Below are 20446 nucleotides of genomic sequence, written 5' to 3'. Positions count from 1 at the left end.
GTTGATTGCGGCTGTAGAACTACATCCCCCTATAGTCTAGGTAATATCACCATCATGACAATAAACTTCACATAAGGAATTACAAAGCAACACAGTGGAGTCATGGAAACTAAACATAAGGCGTGTCATGGTTAAAATAACTGCAATAAAGCAGTAAAACCAATAGCCTCTCACGACCTTCTGTTTCATAAAAAACAACCCACTGGTCTACAGACTTGTCTTTGTATTTCACTGTGTACAGGCTGCTATAATGGCAAGTCCACCCTAAGACCCTGAAAAGGATCAGGCTGATTTATTTCTGGGGATGTCCTCACGTTCAAAACATGAGCTCGTACAACCCACTCACTCTCAGGAGTTCTTACATCTGAATTTCAAAGGAGGTTTATTGTACACACTGTCAGACAATGCAATTGAAATCTCAACTCCTGTGTTGTCATATTGTGCTTCCATTCAGTTATCTTCAAAATAAATCATTCTCTCTCTCTTTATTTTTAGTGCAGAATTGTTAATTATGCTTATTGCCATATGGAATCTACAGCAGCTGGAGCATAATATTAAAAGAGTCAGGCTGGCTTTAATTGGTCAACAACCCATTTGAACATTTTATTTATCCCCACCCCCCTCCCCCTCCCCATGGATAACTATCAGCAGGAATTTACTTTATCCATCTATGAATAATTAATAGTATTCTTGTCTGCGATTATTTAGATCAAATGATTTCTATGAGGTTTAGCCCTGAATAAGTTAAGCAATAAAAAGTATGATAGTTCCTCAAACGCAAAGGTAGTTCCTGCGTGCATTTAATGGTTTTATTCAGCCTGTTTATAATAGAATCTTTTACTCATTCAGTTCTCAGTTTGTCATAGCAGTTGTGGTGTCTATCCCCATGGTCCCTCAGTGTTTCCAAACACATCACCTGACGAACAGTAATAACATTAAGCTTTACAAATCGCAAATAGCATTGCAGTAAAATAACCCTCGCAATGCCTGTCAGAACTATTTTAGTGTTTTTTTTGTTTTTTTTTAGTTAAATGATTTATTTTGTTTTTTTTTTTTTTTTTTTTTTTGCATGTAAATTATTGAAACATAGATTTTGCATTCCCTTTTAGATTAACTACAATTGCTTTAAAAAAAAAAAGGGTAAATAAATAAACAATTAAAAAAAAGAAAAATAGTGCAAATGCAATCTGCAGCCACCAGACTGCGCTATAAATAAAATTCAGCTTAAAGGTATCTCAATAATGTAAAGTGTAATTGTGATTGTGTATTTATATTAAGTCTAAGTAAATGCAGATCCAGCCACAATGACCAAACCAATGAATCTGACAAGTGAATCTTCTGGATATTTTTATGTGTTGTTTATTCTGATGTGCTCAACATGAAAAAGCAAGCACCATGTCGTTATGGTCTAATGGCAGTCCTGTAATTTGAACAGCTAGTGCCAGCTGATGTAAACATGCATAATTATCCACAAAACAAGAAAAACACATATTAGAAGTATGCGAGTGTTTGTTTTACTGTACTTAGGTCCTAACAAACAGTAATCTTTTTGTTTTGCAGTTATGTTTATGTCATCTACATCATCGTGTCCTCAAGAGGGCACTTTAAAATATATTGAAAGCCAACTGGTTTTAAGGATGCAAGCCTTAAAAAAAGTTTAAAAAAAAAACATGTTCCCAACACTCTGAAACCGTGGCAATGTATGAAACGTAAATGAAACGAGACACAAGAGATAGTGCTAATATTAAGCTTCCACTTCAAGTATGTCTCAGTTATTAGTTTCTCTGAATTTAACACCAGGAAACGATTCTTTTTAACCAGCACTGTAGTCATGTAATTTAAAGGCTTGCATTTCCTAAGCTATGCGGGGCCGCTGTGTTAGGTGAATGTTGTTTCTGAAATATAGCGCCAGGCGGCTACGTCTCTCTCGTATTCTGTGAAAGTGAAAGCAACTGGAGGGCAATTTTGACAGCTGAGACTAGGGAACGAACAACATTTACTACCCCTGTCTGATAATTAACAAGCCGGCCTCAAAACCTGCATCTCTTGTTGAAAACAGCTTATCCGGAATTTTCTTTTCGTGTTTGGAAACTGACACTGCGGTAAGATTATGATTTTTTTGTTTGTTTTTTAATGTCTCGTTTTTATTTCATTATAAAATACACGTATAATTAATATTTATTTAGTAGACTACAATAACAAAGAATGTTGATTGGAATAAAATGAAAATGTTTATCGTGTTTGAGAACGAACGTAATCTCAAGGTTGCGTTAACACAATTAATTGCATCACAGGTGATGTTTCAGACAATCGTGCTGTACCAGTATCGTTTTCTAGTTTAATTTTGAGATTTATGATTGTGGTACGGTATGGTTCATATTGTGTGTATAAATACAAACACATGCCAAAATACTAAATTAAAATTATTAATGGTCCACACTGAACAAAACTAGAAACTGATTTTATTTACATCGCCACCTCAAGCAGTAGGCTGCAGTATGTGTGACTTGGTATATATTGTGTTAACACATGTAGGCATTTTTCTTCTTAAAACGATATATGTATGTATGTGTTAAAAGCTCGTTTGTTCGCTAGAAAACTAGGTGGCTGCCTGGAAGGTTGATCACATCCGATTTCTGACTGTGGTAGCCCGCTTCCCATCGCGTTTAGCAACCTGCCCACACCGGGCGTGGAGTGTTTTAATGTGCAGTGTATTTAATATACTGTATTGGTCAGATAAAAAAATATGTCTATGAGATAATATATGCAGTTAGGTAAAGTGAAATAATGTGTGTGACACGGAACGCTCCTAAATTATAATGCATTAAGGAATCTGTAGAGTTCATGGTGTGTGTGCTATAGAGTAGCTTCTCTTTAAATTATAAAGGATTAGCAGTGTTACTTCCCCAAAGACGTGTCTTTTTATTTTTTTATTTCTAAGTTGAGACTACATAAGAAATAGGGATGTTCATGAAACCTGTATGTTTTGTTTTATTTTTGTCTAATTATTTACTTTTTAAATTTTATCATTTAGTTCAGGTCGTTAGATTACAGTGATGGCTTCAATAATGTTACTCCCAGGACCTAAAATAAATGGTCCAGAAAATATTTTGATGGTCAGAGGTCAAGCCAAACAGGTTCCTCAACCAGTTTTTCATCCATTCTATCACATTTCCATTTGACAGAAGCCATGTTCAGCTTTAGGCTTTGAAAAGGTACAATGTTTGTAACACAGTACCTTCAGTTCCAGCTCCATTGTGTGTGGGGTCTTTATCATCTGCTAGCTGTGTGCCTCCACAATCAATGCCCTTATCTAACCCCAGTTCTTATTGTTTAAATCCCTAGGAGAATGGGAAAGCACCAAGTTAGGAGGCTTAATAATCTACAGGGAGAGCAGGACCTATTTGTAATTCATTGCTAAATTAAATATGTATTTAAATATCAGCATGCAGAGCTTTAAAGTTGTAAAGGTCTATTACTGTCTAAGGTAAAGAAACAACCTAAAAAGGCATTTCATTGAGAGTTGCTTCTGCTCCCTGATGGTATTATTGTCAACAATACTCAATCTGCTGGCTGTGTTTTAATCTGAGTGTAATTGCAATACACAACCCTGCTGGCCAGCTTGAAAGCTCTTATACCATTTATTAGATTTAATTTTTTTTGGTTCCTGTCTAGTCTTTCAAAAGAGGGTAAACGCTTGAGTGAATTAAAAAACAAACCCTTCTTGCCTTGGTGTCTGTTGAATGACATCTATTGGGATTCTGCTCTTAAGGCGTCCCCACAGATGCATACAAAAAAAATAATAATGTTTTCTCACAGTTACATATTTATATTCCTGGTCCTCTCTTTAATTACATGGATATTCCCCTTATCAACCCTCCTTATGAATATGGATTATGTGTGTTAAGGTATACTGATGTGTTTGCATCTGAAAGTGAAGCAGCTGTCTTTCTGCTACTGACTTGCAGGCAGGGAACTAACCTTGCAGAAGAAAGATATTCTTGTTAGCTGTGTTTACAAGGAGAAAGAATATATTGTAAGCATTATATTCAATCAGCTGTACAGTAGCTGCTGCTCAGTTGAGCAAAAATGACAAGATAAGCTGCCACAATATTTGTAGTTAAGTTTTTTTGTTTGAAAATCAGGAATTAAAATGTATTACAAAAGTGACATAATCCCAAGATCACAACATAAATCATGTACATATCTTGTTCTGGAGACTTGGGCAAAAATAATTACTATTCCTAATGAATTACTTTATGACTTGATTAAGAGGCGAAATTGAATTTCTAAAAATAATTATTCCTGTAAATTGAAGTCCTGAAAATGGATTGTCTCAATTTGGTAAAAGGTGGTAAAAGTCCAGAGTGACCATCAAAATAGATTTGACTAGAACTGAATATAAATCGGACTGATAAAAATTATATAATGTATAACCATTTTATTTATTTATTTATGACTGTACTTCTACGGCCTCCAATAAATATTTTGATGGTAATCGTGGTGAATGAAAAAATGCTTACACCAGTAATTTTATATTCAAACTTACCTCTATCCCAGCAAAGCCTGCCGTTTTACCAAAATAAATTATGAAGGTCTGGCAAGTGTTTAATAAAATATGTAGACACAACTGACAAGAGAGATAAGAGTTTGTGTCTCACAACTAGCAGGTGTACTGTGACACAGAGCTGGGAGCATGAGAAAAAAAATATTCATCAAAAATATTTGTTAGGCAAGATGGAGTTTTGTCAGTATGCCACTTGGGTGGGAGGAGGGAGGAGTGAGGAGGTAACATTTTTTAATAGAGATAACAATTGCTACGTGTGCTGGCTTGCACCAGCACGACACTCCTTGTTACTGTTATTGTTTATTTGTTTGACCAACATGCCCTTTTGTCTTATAAAAGTGTTTTGTTTTGCTTAACTCTTTTATTTTATTATTTAGTAAAATACTGAGAGCTGTAGCATCTCATTTTGCCCCACCATTTCCTTGTTTTGCTTTTGTGTTTCTAGTCTGATGTCACCCTGCAGCCATCCTGTTCACACAGAACTGTAAACACTAAATTCACCAAAAATATTTCAGCAACTTATGTCTATATTTTTTAAAATTTGAATTCAACATTATCACTTGTTATAGTGATCTCTGGGATTTCAGCTGAAAGGAAATTACAGCAGGGACAAAGACAAGAGTCTGCTAAATGTCACATTTGTATTCACAGGGAGTCGACACACAATGCTTGTGTGACCAAATTGAGTGCTTTATCATTTTGCTAATCTAACTCTGTACAATTAATAGTAACAAAAATGTTTCAAAATTACACAGGCTAATGTAAAATAATAATAATAATAGTAATAAAGAAAATCTCCCATCATGCCTAAATCTGTTAAATTTTTACTATATTATAGAACTTTGGGGCTCTTGTTTTTATTGGTGAAATGTTTTATTACAAAGCAACATTGACACTTTAATGTCTGCAGTCATTAAACCTTACAGTTTACCACAGGACCTACAGGAGTGACCGACACTCCTCTCCACTTAAACGTTTATCATGTCCTGTCTGCCGGGCAAGCTGATGTGGGTACAATAACACATTATTTCTTCTCTTCAAATATCTCCTTTAGAAGGCTAATTGAAACACACAATAGCACAATTAGACAATCTGCTGCAATCCATAACATTTTCTCAAATTGAGATCGAAAAATCTAGATGCATGCCATCAGAATTTACCAGCCTTTCTATGGCAAAAAAAAAATACAAGAAAAATCAAGAAAACACTAGGTTATGAAGTAGTTCAGAATGTTAACTAAGGATCAGAATACATTAACTGTCAAGATGCACGATATGAGGGCCGTTCAAGCTTTCAGCCATGCACCTACTGTAACACCATTCTCTGCAGTGTTTTCATGTATTACAAAGGAATGGTGCTGTATAATGCAACAGCATTCTTCATTTGTCAGGGTTATATTTTTTTGTTTGTTTTTGGTATAAGAAAGTGACATCTCCTTCCAGAAATATGTCCTGGGTTGACGTGCATTAAGTGTATGGAGAAAAGGCAGCAAGAACATACAGTACTGTAGCTTACATTTAGGTTTTCAACTGAACTTAAAATCCTATGCTTCAATCACAAACCCCCGTAGGGGGAAAATCATAATGAATATTTCTTATCAGAAAGAAATTGAATTTGGGGATTTGCATGAAGACTAAACGTTGGAACATGAAATGCAAATTACATCAGAATCTTAGCCATCTAGACGTGCAAAATACACATGCATTTACAGTGCTGTACTTTGTGTGCTTAGGTTAAATATTACTGTTACAGTTTTTCTTATCTGACTTTTACTAGGGTGTGTTTTTTGTATCCTACCGATATTGAAAGTCTGCTGATTGATAACAGATTGCCTTTGTATATTTAGTTTTTGGGTTCAATTGAGTGAACTAAATGAAAACTGGAATTGATGGAGTTATAGAGCAAGGTAGTACTTTTGTGCAAAATGATTATTGGTTGTCTATTATGTGTAGTGCAAAGCTGTAAAGATACAACTTGCTCTTAACCTGAAGTTAACAAGTGCATTGGCAGAATAGATTCTGCTATAGATGTGTCTGAGGACATTAACTGTCTATGATTACAAAGATTTACCGTGCTCTGTAGGGTTGTCCCAAGGTAAATTTGCTTGTTGAACTTTCAGTTTACCATCTTACTATGCACTTACCATGCATTTACTGCATTACCACACTTGCACTATAATTAACTAGCTTCCATAGAGCTTGGTGGCATTGTAGTATGATGTGCTAACCTAATGAAAGCATGTAGGGTTGACTATAAACTTCTGTGAATGATCAAAAATCAAGTGCAGATGTATGCTTTTACAATACTGAACTTTCTGGACTGAAAGACCACTGTTTAGACTGTCATAAATGACGCATTCTGCCATGGAAAACCAGCTTTGACCTTCTTTTCAGGCTGGTAACCATGTTCGTCTTGTATAATCAACGTAATCCGCTTTGGAATTAAATACAATGTGAAGCAAAAAGAGATTCATTTCCTGATTTACTTTTTGCTCTGCCCTAATTTAGAGGCAGTGGAAATAACCACTTAAATGACTGTGTGTCTGATTTGTGTAGCTTTTAATCCAATCCACATGCAGCACATTAATATCTCGATTTTGCATTCCATTAGCAGGAGAATAATATCTTAAGGAGGGAATATACACAGGTATTTTATTTTTAAAGATGTTTTGTAACAGTAACATTAACATTTATAAATGTACTTTTCATACTTTTTCAACATCAGTATGCATGTTTTATTACAGTGTTCTGCTAAACATAAACACGAAGAACCACAACCACTGCCCCTCTCTCATTTTCAACTGCATTATCTGCTCACTGCAAATCAAGGGATAGAAAAGGGCACCTTAAATATTTTGCCAGAAGGAGGGTTACTACTGGGTCAACCTATTGCTTTGGAGTCTGCAAAATAAGTCACCTACTTGATATTCCTGACCCCTGAGCAATCCTGAAACCCTCTTAGAATTCTGGATTGGTTTCATACCTCTCTGTATAGATTCTATATTGTGCATAATGTATTTTGTGTTGAAGGACTGAGAAAGAGGCTTGTTTCAGTTTTGCATTTTTATTTGTATTACTGTTGAGCCTGTGCAGACAGGTAGATTCTATATATATATATATATATATATATATATATATATATATATATATATATATATATCCATTTGTTTTCCTATTTTACATTCACTGATACATTTGGGCCTTTAATGGAAAAAGCAACTGGTTTTCCGTAAATGTGTTAATTAGTTTATGCTTAGGGGCTATGATTCTCTTGTGTGACAATCCTTTCAACAATACAATGCGCAGATTATTAAGGGTAATGAAAGTTACAGCAAGTATTAAAGTCGTGTGCTTCTCAGGCTGACGAGCTTATTATACACTTCCCTGTATGGTAGAAGGCTGAGCATACTGTAGGTTGTGTTTAAAATAATCTTGTGGATCAACAAAATTACAACTAATAACAAGGACTTTTCCATTCTACTGTATCCCACTGCCATCATATTTGCACTTAATCTTCCAAAAAAAGATTGTTGACTGAACTGCTGAAAACATGTGAAATCAGACAGCTGACCACACTTTGCTTCATAAGCACTTTGTGTAAAAGGGAATGGTATAAGGTCCTTGCTTGTTGTCAGGTAAGTCAGAAGAAAGTCTCTCATTTCATTGTGTATTTGAGATGTACCATAGCACTGAAGCATTCATTTTAAGCACCTTTAATTGGGGGTTAGTGTTACTGTATTAGTAGTTAACTACCAACTTTTTCTTGTGATAAGTGTACATTCTCTTTTGGTTAGCAGTGGAGTTTCTAGATTTTGTAAGTATTGTTCGATGCACCATGTTGGTAACCCCACCCATCTCCCAGTTCCCTTAATACAATGAGATAACTCTACCGCATTGGAGTTTTTTTTTCTTGTTAAAGGAACTTCAAATCAATAGTAAGCAATCCTAAAAAAAAAAAATAAATAAATAGTTACATATCAGAGAAAAATAACCAGCTTTCTGTGTTTATTTTTTTTATTTAAAGTTTACTACCGGTAGTACAGAGGAAAACAATTCTATGCACAAAACACAGTTCACTTCCAAGGTTTGTGCTCCCAAACACTGATAATACTCCTACATGGAGTATATTGCTTTATTTTATCGCATGCGTGTTTCGTTGAAAGTCTCATCAAGTCTATCAGACTGGATCTGAGCTGTACAGTCTCTAAGCTCCTGCAATAATGGCATTCTAAAAAAGACAAGGTTACTTTTAAAGGTCATGTTAACCAAGTCGTTTCTTCTGCAGTTGACAGCAAAGATGAATATATGCATTTGAAAGATTACCTGGTCAAGGCTTGATTGTATTCTTTTTTTGGAACAGCCCGAAACATACAGATTTGTAGCATTGAAAAACTGGACTAAAACAGCAGCGACTGTCTTGTTGGCATTCAAAGAAGATCGAGACAAGGTCAGAAACAACCTAAAGTTGCAGGAACAAGTGTTTAATCAGTTAAAATGTGTAACACTCAGATGAAACATGACAGTGAATTGTGTTGATTTTAATTTACTTTTAAAAAAAATAAAAATATGACACACAAATTACGGTTTGGTACTGTTTTGTATCATTAAAATAGACCCTGATGTATTTATAAAGCATTCACCGGTGCATTTACAAGAACAGAACTATGTAAGAATATCATCGTATAGCTCTCACTTTTGTTTTAAAAATAGAGCTTCAGCCGTGTAAGAATGCAGTAAGGCCATAACATGATACATGTGATGGTCCTGAAGGCAAAGTTCAAATGAGAGGGGGGCACCTCATATTCACGCTAAGTACATAGTCATTTATAGTGAGTGCACCATAGGGAACATCCAGTGCATCCAGGGAACTAGATTGCTCTAGTTATTTATGTGAATTTAATTTTTCTGGTTCACTGTTGATTACTGCTCAAGTTGCTTATTGTATTGTGAGAAGACCATGTGTGCGCTCCTGAGCTCGCAGATCCCTGGTAGGAAACCCATTCTGAAGTCAACAAGCACATTGTTGTGTCCCCACGTGGCTGGCTCAATACACAGCTTGGTTACACTGCACGGTGATACCTGCTGTCTAAACTGCCTTTGCCAAAGTAAAAGTATCAAAACCCTTGCAAAATCATTCCCAAAATGGCCACACATCATCACCTAAGTAAGTAAGTAATCTTCAGGAAACATATTCCAGCTCTTCTGTGTACAGTTCAGAGTTTCATGCCCTGTCTGTTTTCAGCTGTAATTTAACATTGGTTGGAATTGGAATGTTTCTCTTTGTTGTTGTGCAGCATTATAAAGTGCCATACCAAAACCCCCAAAAGTTGTCAAAAGCTTTTTGGTTAGTACCCGAGGGGGGTTTCAGCTAAATCAGTTTTCTGGTTGTGTTATTGCTTTTAAAAGAGAGTAAATTGAATTCTGATTGTCCTAGTTGTGTACAGATACAGTATGAATGCTTAACAAAACCCATTCATTTCTTGCTGATGTTTTTACATCCATTATCTCATAGTAATGATTTTCGTTTTACCAGGAAACGGTGCAGACGAGAGGAGAGAGAGAGAGAGAGAGAGAGAGAGAGAGAGAGAGAGAGAGAGAGAGAGAGAGAGAGAGAGAGAGAGAGAGTGAGTTAGATTTTGATCTGTTCTGGCAGTTTTGAAAGGTCACATTGTTACATGATTTCAGTGAGAAAGGCTATTTAGTCCAGTAATTTAGGATGCTCTAGGCAAGTCTGAAATCCATTTTGGAGCAACAGAACCCAGGCCCACTCAAAATGTTACCTACACCTTAAGTTTGCTTCAAATTAATTTGTTTTTAAATACATTTGGATTTGGGCTTGAAAGTACCAGACTTCAGCATCATATCTAAATAGCCATTCCCCTTTAAAGTCTCTATTTGCTGAAGGGGTTTATAGGAGGCAATTTATGGTCTAATGATAGGGTTTGGATGAAAACAAAGAGTTAAAAACAATTCCAAAATATGCACGTTGTGGGAAGAAGATTTTGTGCCAGCATACTTTTCTTGTAATGGTAATAATAGCCTGTTTGAAAATGAATGCTGCAGTGTTCCTCTGTGTATTGAGGAGGGTTTCCATTCCTATTCAGTTTCAGATGAATGTTTTGATATTGGGCTGTTTTGAAAATGACAATATGCTGAACGTGTGAACGTCAAAACTAGGTAAGAGAAAGACTTCAACATCCATAACTTATACACTCCTAATTATAAAATATAAATGTGGTGTCATATTAACGTTTTGGCTAGTTTTATGTTTGGTTGTCAGCTATGTTTGTCTCAATCTGTAATGTACTATAAATATGGATTTATATTGCCATGATTGTGGGACATCTGATTGGAAAAAGGCTGACATCTTAACAGTTTCCTTGATGTTGAGTTTTCTGATTTGCAATTAATAAGCAGAATTTAGCTAAAACCTCACAACTTTTCTAAGCAGATGGCCAATGCTTTAGTAATGCTCTATACTGCTACTATATCAGAAGCTGCTGTATACTGTTGTCCTGTTTTTGTCTTAAGAGTTTCCCAAAAAGATATGCATTCAGCAGCTAGGGTTGCCAACTGTCCGGTTTTGGACAGGAAATCCAGTTTTAAGGCAATTTGTATAGCGTCCGGCCAGAATCAGTGACCAGACAACAAAAGTCTGTACCTTGCAAATCTTGCTTACTCACTGTTCATTGCCATTTGGGTATTTCCATTCAAGGTTTCTTTTTATTTTTTTTGCTATAGGTCTGTTAAGTTGAGAACTACACTGGAATGTATCCTGTGTTATTTTACCATTTACTGCTTACCAGGATGTGGATACTGAGCATCTATGTTTAAAAAAAAAAATTAATTAAAATTACACACAGCACCCCCCCCCCCCCCCCCCCCATCAGAACGCTTCACTCTCTTTCTGTAGGTAATATCAGGGAAAAACATGAAACCATTTAGGGATGTATAAAATCCTGATAGCGCAACACTGCAAAAGTTTCAGGTTATCTGACCTCAGTAGAAAGGAATGAAGTCACCCTTGAGCAGCAATAGAGTTGAGATATATGAAGGAAGTGCACCGTCATTTAATGAGCCACATATCCTCTCAGACATAAAAGGTCCTATTCAGCGACACACATCGTTCTTGTACTGTATGCTTATCCTTTATGAAGGATAGTATTTGTGGGGTTGTTGCTGTGCCTAATTTATCACAATGGTGAAGGAGGGTGAGTCATAGTCTGGGGGTAAAACAACTTGGGTTTTGTTCCTGAGTAAGGATCCAACATCTTCTCTTGCTGGCAAACAAAGGTAATAAACATGGCTGTATGAGTTCCCAGTATTGAATGGTTCAGAAAGCTGGCTTTGAAACACAGCAGCTACTGTAGTCAGAAAGATTACATTTGGATTGCGGAACTGTTTTGCTATAGTTTGTATTCCAACGTTTTCTCTAATGGCTTTGTTTTGAATACAGCCTTATGCAAATTACATCAATGCAATGTGTACAAACCTTGATGCATCAGGGTTAATGAGGCCTATTGCAGTATATGCTCTGAAAATAATTGAAAAATGTGCTTTTAAAACATTTGTATTTGTGTATTAAGCCTGTAATATACTGTAGTTGCTCAGTTTGCATATTTTCCATTAAACGCACAACCAGTTAGACTGTATGCCTCAGGGAGAGCGCTTAAGCAGGCTGTAATTAATAGTAATATTTTAATTCCTCTGTGTGGTCATTTTGAGATTTTACTTTTGAACTGATTACAGTAGTTAATTAATCTGTACAGTGCTTGTGTATGCTCTACCCAGCTTTCAAAGCAAGAAACAACACATTTTCTTTAAAAAAAAAAAAAAGGTTACAGTGGTTTTCTTATGGATGGTCTTAATATTAGATGTAATAGAGCCTCTACATTGACACAGAGGATTTTTGTGCTGCAGAAAGGGATAAGACTGTGGGTCGCTAGCAGCAGGTCTCAACTCCTGATCGATATCTTAACTTATTGGTGCTTAAGCTTTCATTATTAAGTCAGATGGCAGGAAGGACCCAGCACAGTTCTCTGTCTGGAGTGATAACTACTGTATATAGTGACATTTGTACAGCATTTGCAAGATTGCTGATCATGTCTCGGATGCAACCTGAGATTGCTGTGAGCTTTAAATAAACAAGAAGCCTCAAGGCAAACCCGGGAATAATTGAAATAGTTATTGCTTTTAAAGCCTCTGCAAATGCCACTGAAATCAGGTTTGCAAACTTCAAGAAACCGATTTCCACTGTGGGAAAGTACAGTGCATACTCTATTATGCTTTACAGAGTGGCTACTACCGTACTAGACTGTACATTATGGATGCCTCCTTAAAGGGGATACTCCTTAATTGTGTAGTTGTATTCAAGACCACTTGTGCCCTGGTGTTAACGTCTGTTTCACTGTATGTAGTAATTTGTTCTGTTTTGTTGTCACAGAGGTAATACACATTGCTAACAGTACATTTCACAGGGTCTTTGGAATTCCCCAGCTTCGAATCGCTATGGTGACAGAATAACATTATCAGGCAAAAACATGTTTGAAAGTTTAGGGAGCATGTAGTCAGATAATTGTATTAATTCTCATGCTATTTGAATTGATCAGTTGCTAAAGACTGCTGAATGCAATGCTTCTGTTTCTAAATACACCACTTACTTGATATATCATGGGTGTTGGCGTCCAGTATAAATCAGTTATATATTGAGGGCCACGATATAGAGAGAGACCTCTACGCATCCCGCTTTTTCTCATTTTTTGTATAAACAACAGCACACCGTTTTTTATTCGTACTGCGGAGGGTAATTGCTTCTCATCAGCTTAAGTCTCCAATTAATGTCACGAGTCTTCCTCTCCTTTCACAAATGCACAAACCCGCTGCATTGAAATAATCTATTCTCAACATAGGAGGCTTATTGCTAGGGAGCTGACGTCACTGCCCTTTGACTTTTACAAGTGCATTGCTACCACATTGTGAACACCTCGTTGGCTAAAACTAAAACCCCTTTCAGCAAGTACATATTTAATTTGTTTTGTGTTATTGTGCAATGCGTGTGTATATGATAACAGTACTATATTAATGCTTTGCTTTTTAATTGTATATTTTTGTTTGTGATGTGCAGTATGAAATAAAACAAACAGTAATTCTAAGTGAATTTGCCTGTGTATGTTGCAGCTAAGGCATGCGCAGTTAGACTGTAAAAATGGGGAGCCAACTCCAGGACTGCGATATATCTGAATCCGCAGTATAGGAAGGGGCGATATAGCGAGGAGTGGGTGTATTAGCAAAAGTGAGAATTGCTGCAGCTGTTCTTCTATTCAATAGCTGATTGGAGATGCTACACAAGACTAGTAGCCTGCTTTCCATCTTCAATTTTAAGCACTGACCACTTCCTCATTGGTTTAAATAACCATCAGAAAAAAGGTAATTAAACAAACAATATCCTTTGAGAATGTGTTTATTCCCAACTTCAGGTCCAAATACTATGAAATGGTCAAACGCTGTGTGATTAATTTCACCACTTTTGTATCTGGCAATGTTACAGTATTACTAACGGAGAAGCCGGGGACACTATCTTGAGAACCACGATTGTCAGAATTGGGGGTATACACTCGGTGGATATAAGTCATAGTGCAGTAATGTAGTTTCTTGTGTGTGTGTGTGTATGTCTTCAGTGGAATTCTGTGTATTAGTAATTAGTATTCTTTGTATAAGATACCTTACGGGATCTTGTGTCTAGTGTGTCACTCCTCGTATCTTCTGTTTTAAAGGTTGTGTGAACTGAGTCACAAGGAGGACACAGGATTTGCCCAAGGGTACTGCAGCCTGTTTGAGAGTAAATTCAAAACTGTGAAGGATCTTGCGGCACTAAGTCCAGAGAACTAATCACAGGATACCACCGCTCCCAACATTAAGAACAAGCATTGAGTCATTCTATACGTCCACACTGCAGAATGTTTATTTCCTGTTGCTTGAAACTAACTTGACTGCTTAGAGTTGGGGGGAAAAAAAGCGGCAGTCTAGATTTACCTCTGTACAATAGAGAAGTAAAACTGCACACAGGATTTAATTAATAACAAGGGCTGTCCGAAATGAAGGGCGAGGGAGAGAAATAAAGTCAGGAATAGCCATTGATAAAACTGAGGTTATATGCAATGGTTCTGGGCGTCAGTGAGTGAGGAAATATTGCATTCTACAAGGACTGAGTAATACTTTTATATTTAGCATTGTAACATAATGTGACAAAGGCAGAACATGTTTGTTGATATAAGTTGTACAGTGTGTCTAGGGGATTCACATACAGTTTGTATTCTTTTCTTTTATTCACATATATTTGCATTTTTATATTTGGTTATTGGCTCAAGTGGATCGGGGGTTGTGTTGTTAATAACAGCTCTTTTGCATTCACACAACAGCTCCTCTTTTCTCCATCACATGTGGTTTTGTGTATACTGTCCTGCTGCCCTTCTTTCAGAAATATTGTTTTATCCTATAGTGTACCAGGTAAACACATGGAAACATTGCATTTTAATTGGGTTAATTGTGAAGTACTTAATTTATAATTTAGCAACGTATGTGTGTACTTGCTTTAATGTTTAACTCTTTCATGCATGAAAGATTGAAAATTAGCTTTGGACACATAATAAATACATTTTTCATAAAGCATGTTTTTCTTTTTTCCCATAGCTTTATATAGGGGGAAAATTGGCATCCTCGTATGAAGTTATCATGAATTTGCATCTTCCATATGTCCCCATATAAAGACTATAAGAGTCTTTTGATTTTAAAAATCAGTCCCCATATGAGGTCGCCATGAATGAAACGGTTAATATACTGTCTGTATTAGTGCCATTTTCCAGTAGTTTTCCCATAACACCCTTGTATTACAAGGTAGCTTCCTGTCTGTACCATGGTTTTGTTTTCTTCCCAAAGCAGCACAGAGAATAATAGACAGCAGTGAGTAGGCTGGGTCATGCAAATAGGGTTTTAACTGAATGTCTTGTAAACTATGCAAGTCAGACATTTCTGTGACAAATACTTGCCATTTCTGTGCTTATAAAGGGGTCTGTTTGGTAGTGAGGTAGAGGGGAATTGGTCAGGATAAGTTACCCCCCTCTCTCCTCCTTCTGACTGTCAGAGCACAGGGGGATCTCTTAAAGCTTTCTGGATGGTCTTCGGCACCACAGATTTTACAAATTATAATTCCCAGCAGCTTTGTTGGGAATTTCTATTAGTCTAGACATGAAGAGAAACCACCCCCCCCTCCTAAAATTGTTTGTTTATTTATTTATTTATGTATTTATTATTATTATTATTATTATTATTATTATTATTTATTTATTTATTTAATGAGCTAAAGTCACAAAAAAAAAAAAAACAGCCTCAACACCACAATCCATTTGAAAAGCTGCTATCCCTGCAAACCAAAGTCATTGATGTACACCATCCAGTCTAATGACCTCCAAAAGGTGATACTACTGCTGTTACTGCTAAATCAATATCCCTCTGATATATTCAGTATATGAAAAAATATATATGGCAATGGGCTAAACGTTTGTGATCTTCGTAGTTTCCTACCTAACAGTTTATGTGCCGTTTGTTCATAAATTATTGTAGCAGATACAATAATGCTAGTAATGTTTTAATGTTTTTTAAGTGTATAAATGATACTACATAATACTGTATACCACTATGTGTAGCATTAGGAGGACTACAGTGTAAGCATTGCTTTCTTTTTCATAGGGGCTCATAAATAGTGTATGGAAAATGTGATCATTGTTGTAAATAAATAATGTGCAGAGGCCTGGGTGTACTGACATCCTGTGGGTTCTGCTGTCGTGCTTCCCTTTTTCCCTTTTATTTGTTTTTTAGGCTTAGCTGCTCCCCCTCTCCTCATGTGCTTTGTGTCAGATGTGTGTAATGGCTTCTTGATGAGTCAAAGGAAGGAAGAACACAAGGGTGCACTGTCCTGTAATACAGCATACATTTTCAATGTGAGTTACATCATTGACATGTATTGGTGGCTTCTGAATGACATCCAGCTTTCATATGCTTTATTATTTATTTATTTATTTATTTATTTATTAGCAGACACTCTCATCCAGGGTGACTTACAGTATTACAAATATCACAGTGCAGAAAATCACATTACAGAATATCACATTACGATTAAGAGCAGTTATAAAGTACAATAAAATCAGTAGAAAATAAGATCAAGTTCAAATCAGAGTAAAGTAAAGAATACAGTAAATAATTTCCTTTTAAGAGCGAGTTCGATTAAGCAGTTAACTTACAGTAAAAATATTTGCTCATACGAGTAAAGTCCATTAAGAGCATATAGTAAGTATGATATCAATGTGTTGTTTTAGCCAGGCTTTTTTTTTTTTTTTTTTTTTTTTTTACAGCATTGGTTCTTGTTTCTCAATATCCTTGTTTTCTGTGCAAAGCAGAAGTTACAAATCACATACAGAAGTGTGAGGAAGTACAGTGGTGTGATCTCATGTGTCATGTTGCCTTCTGTGTGGCTCCACTTTTAACATCACCAAGTTTCAGAGAAACCCACAGGATATGATCTTATTATTTTTTTTTAGCTGTAACTTTCTGTATTGTATAAAAAAATAACAGCAAGAGACATTTGTTTATGGGCAGCCTATACTTTATAATGTACACAGGTTTGAATAGGTACAGTATACATGAATGATTTTCCTACGTCACTGCCTTAAGATTATTGGTTTGAATTCCTTGTTCTCACGCTGTTCTGTTTCAGACGGATTTCCTTATTAAACGTTTTATTGCCACTCAGTGGTAGGCCGCGTCACTAATGTCACAGATGGTCAAACTGACTCTTTTTCATATCTTTTGTTTTTTTAAGCTTACTGTACCTGACGAAATAAATAAATAAACTAAACAAATTAGCTTCTTAGACAGAACTTCCTTTGGTGGTGGTAATTACTTTCACATTAGATGCATAGGCCTGGATTTAAATTAAGATCAAGTCATTCAATCAGAATGATTGGATTTTGTTGTTACATGGAGTTTTGCTATCAAGGAGCTGTCTGATGGCCGAGTTATAAATAAAGCATGCATATCTTTTGACAGGTTACTCACAAAATTCTTTTAGTGTTGCTAAAACTAAAACCAAAATAAGGAAGTGTAATTTTAAATATAAGGAAGAAATTCAGAATGTCATCTAAACGACGTTTGCAGTGAAACCACCCCCCCACCATGAAATACATGCACCTTCCTTAGACCTGTCTTACACATTTTGAAATGTAATGTCTAGCAGTGCAGTCTCAGAACGCTGTCAGCATGTGCAGACGTCAGCTTTTTCGTGTCTTCCAAACTAACACAGAAAATATGACAATCAGGCATACCTCCTGGTCAAACTGGATTTTGTATGAAGGTGTTGTCACGTGTTCTTACATGCTTACTTATTCAGCAGGTTGTATAACTCAAGAAGTGGCGCTGAAGAACATCATTATAAACACGTTAAAAGTATATCTAAGGATGCTACTGTACCTGGCAAATTCATTACGCCTTGAATGAAGCTTTAAGTGGAGAGCCGCTTAGGGAGGAGAGCAGTACCAGAGAATCAAAGAGCTGCTATACCTTTAACAAGACGCAAAGCTGGTCATTTTCTTCACTGAAGGTTCTTGCGCATTCGCGGTTCATTAATGCAAAGTGACACAAGAACAAAGCCTGATACAGCTGAGTAACTGGATGTTAAACCTGTCATAAAGTCATGCAGCTGAGTAACATTTTTATATAAAGAAAATTACCAGCGTGTTTGTTTCCCTGTAGATTTGCCATTAAGGCAGAAAGAACAGTTTTCTTTTCTGGATATATTGTACTCGACAGAAATGATCATCCAAGTTTTAAACAGGCTTTGCTGTTTAAAAAAAAAAACTAAAAGTTTAGTAACATGAATTGTGCATTGTGTGTGTGTGTGTGTGTGTGTGTGTGTGTGTGTATATATATATATAATGAAAAGCAAAAACATTTTTACTATTGATGAAAAACATAGATCATAAGACGCATTATCATGCATCAATCTTTGTATCATTCAGGGAAAACTAATAAATGTATCAAATTCAATGGGCTCAAAACGTTATTATTATGTTGGGGTTGTGCTAAGGCAGTATATGGTGTTTGTGTGTGTGCATCAGAATAACCTACCTGAGTGTATTTCAGACTCTCAAGCTTCATAACCCTACACACATTTCTGTATTCAGTATGATTCTATTGGGAATGTTACATAGGGTCTGGCGCTACCTTAAATATTGACTGAATATTGTTACCACACTGCAGTCTCTACTTTTATCATTCCTTAACTGTCAGTATACTATATAAAGCCTCCTTTATTACAGTACATGTCTGTGATATTTCCCTTTTTTTTGTTGTTTTTTGATACACAAAAAGTAATTTTCAGGATATTCAACAAGAACATCTTGTACAAAGCATTGACCACAGCCATCACTAGTAGTAATGGCTACACATGCATGCACATCATACAATACATTATTAGCATCTGGCTATCAAATTATAACAAGTATCTTTTATACCTCTTTTTATTCTAGTTTTGCTGGTGGCGTGTGTATTTTATGTTGCTTTACATACCCAATGTTGTGTTTTAATTTTCTAAGCCTGCTTGTAGCCTTTTATGAGCAAGCAGAATGAAAAGCAATTTCATTATAAAGTGATAACTTGGTGTGTGACTTTTGATGCCCTTTGATGAGGATTACGACTGGTTGAATGCTGAAGTGGTTTTTATCCATTTCACATTCTGTTTGACAAATAACCCAATCACTGCTGCTATCGACCTTTGTGTAATAACCAGCGTGTATTTTTATTTTTTTTTTATCTCTCCCAGATGAAGTGTGAAAATATAAATGCTAGAAATCTGTTTTTGACAAATAAAATGATGTGCCTAGAGCAGCACTGCTTTCATAATTTAGAGGATAATCTAGTTGCTAATACAATTATACCCTAAAATAGTACTGTGACCTCAAGACAAATAAGGAAAAATAGACTCCGCTCAAAGCTGAACTGCTAAAAGAAAAAGACTTTACATAATACAGTTTAAAGTAGGATAGAAACATGTTTCAGCAGCTAATGTATAATTTACATGGCAGTATTGTATGATTACCCTGCGGAGTTGGCATATGTTAGTAATACAGAAGTACTTTTATTTTTAAGGGAAGTATTTTTCCTAAAGGGAATGTACAGTATTCAGCTTGCTGCTTTTCCAGAGAAGCTCAGCAGCTGACCTACAGCGTTACCCAAAGCATATCCCTTCATCTCTCTGTCCCACCCAACTGTTAACTAAAACAAACAGTACTCCTCAGGAAATGAGACAGGCTATCTCTGTCTGACTGTTCCGGAGCAATAAACAATCTAGCCTCTCTGGTTTTGGGCCTGCAAAGTATGGGTCTTTCTAAAGCGCCATGCAGAAGAAATTAATTAACTTGATATTCTGCATAGCTCTTTGTAACCAGCTAATTACTGACCTGTTTGTAAGGTTAATTACTGAATGTCATTATTTTAATTGAAGAATTATTCCTAGATATGTTGTATATGATAAGATAACCACAGGGCAGTAAAAAAAAGAAAACCCTGGGGGCATTTAGTTAATGTCCCATATTCTATTTCTGGTGGTTATAAAGTAATATGTATTTTTTCCAGTAATGACCCTGTCTATAAATGCTATTACATAGTGACAAATAGTAAAACGTTTGCATCATGTTGAGAGACCTCTCAAGCTTCGTCTTTAATTTGAAAGATATAAAAATGAGTAGGTTTGAGAACTCATGCAGCTTTCATGATGCGTGCATTGCTGGATTATATTTCTACAGCTGCAAAATGGCTTTTCATGTCGCAC

At 36.0% G+C, this 20446-nt stretch overlaps 1 protein-coding gene across 6 annotated transcripts in view; it reads left to right on the top strand.

The window, feature by feature from the left end:
• Nucleotides 1–1698: 1698 nt before the first annotated feature.
• The window catches only part of LOC121321998 (receptor-type tyrosine-protein phosphatase epsilon-like), a 56695-nt gene continuing 37947 nt past the window's right edge, over nucleotides 1699–20446 (top strand). For 2 of the 6 annotated variants that reach the window (XM_041261412.1, XM_041261409.1), the window contains exon 1: nucleotides 1700–2102. The gene's annotated coding sequence lies outside the window, so the exon portion shown is untranslated. Of the gene's footprint in view, nucleotides 2103–11687; nucleotides 11860–16466; nucleotides 16563–20446 lie in introns of those variants that run through there. The other 4 variants (XM_041261413.1, XM_041261414.1, XM_041261411.1 and 1 more) reach the window with 4 other exon arrangements.

This window comes from Polyodon spathula, chromosome 10 (assembly GCF_017654505.1).
Source record: "Polyodon spathula isolate WHYD16114869_AA chromosome 10, ASM1765450v1, whole genome shotgun sequence".
NCBI classification, from domain to species: domain Eukaryota; kingdom Metazoa; phylum Chordata; class Actinopteri; order Acipenseriformes; family Polyodontidae; genus Polyodon; species Polyodon spathula.
Note: the sequence above shows the minus strand (reverse complement) of the source record. Positions and strands in the feature narration are given on the sequence as shown.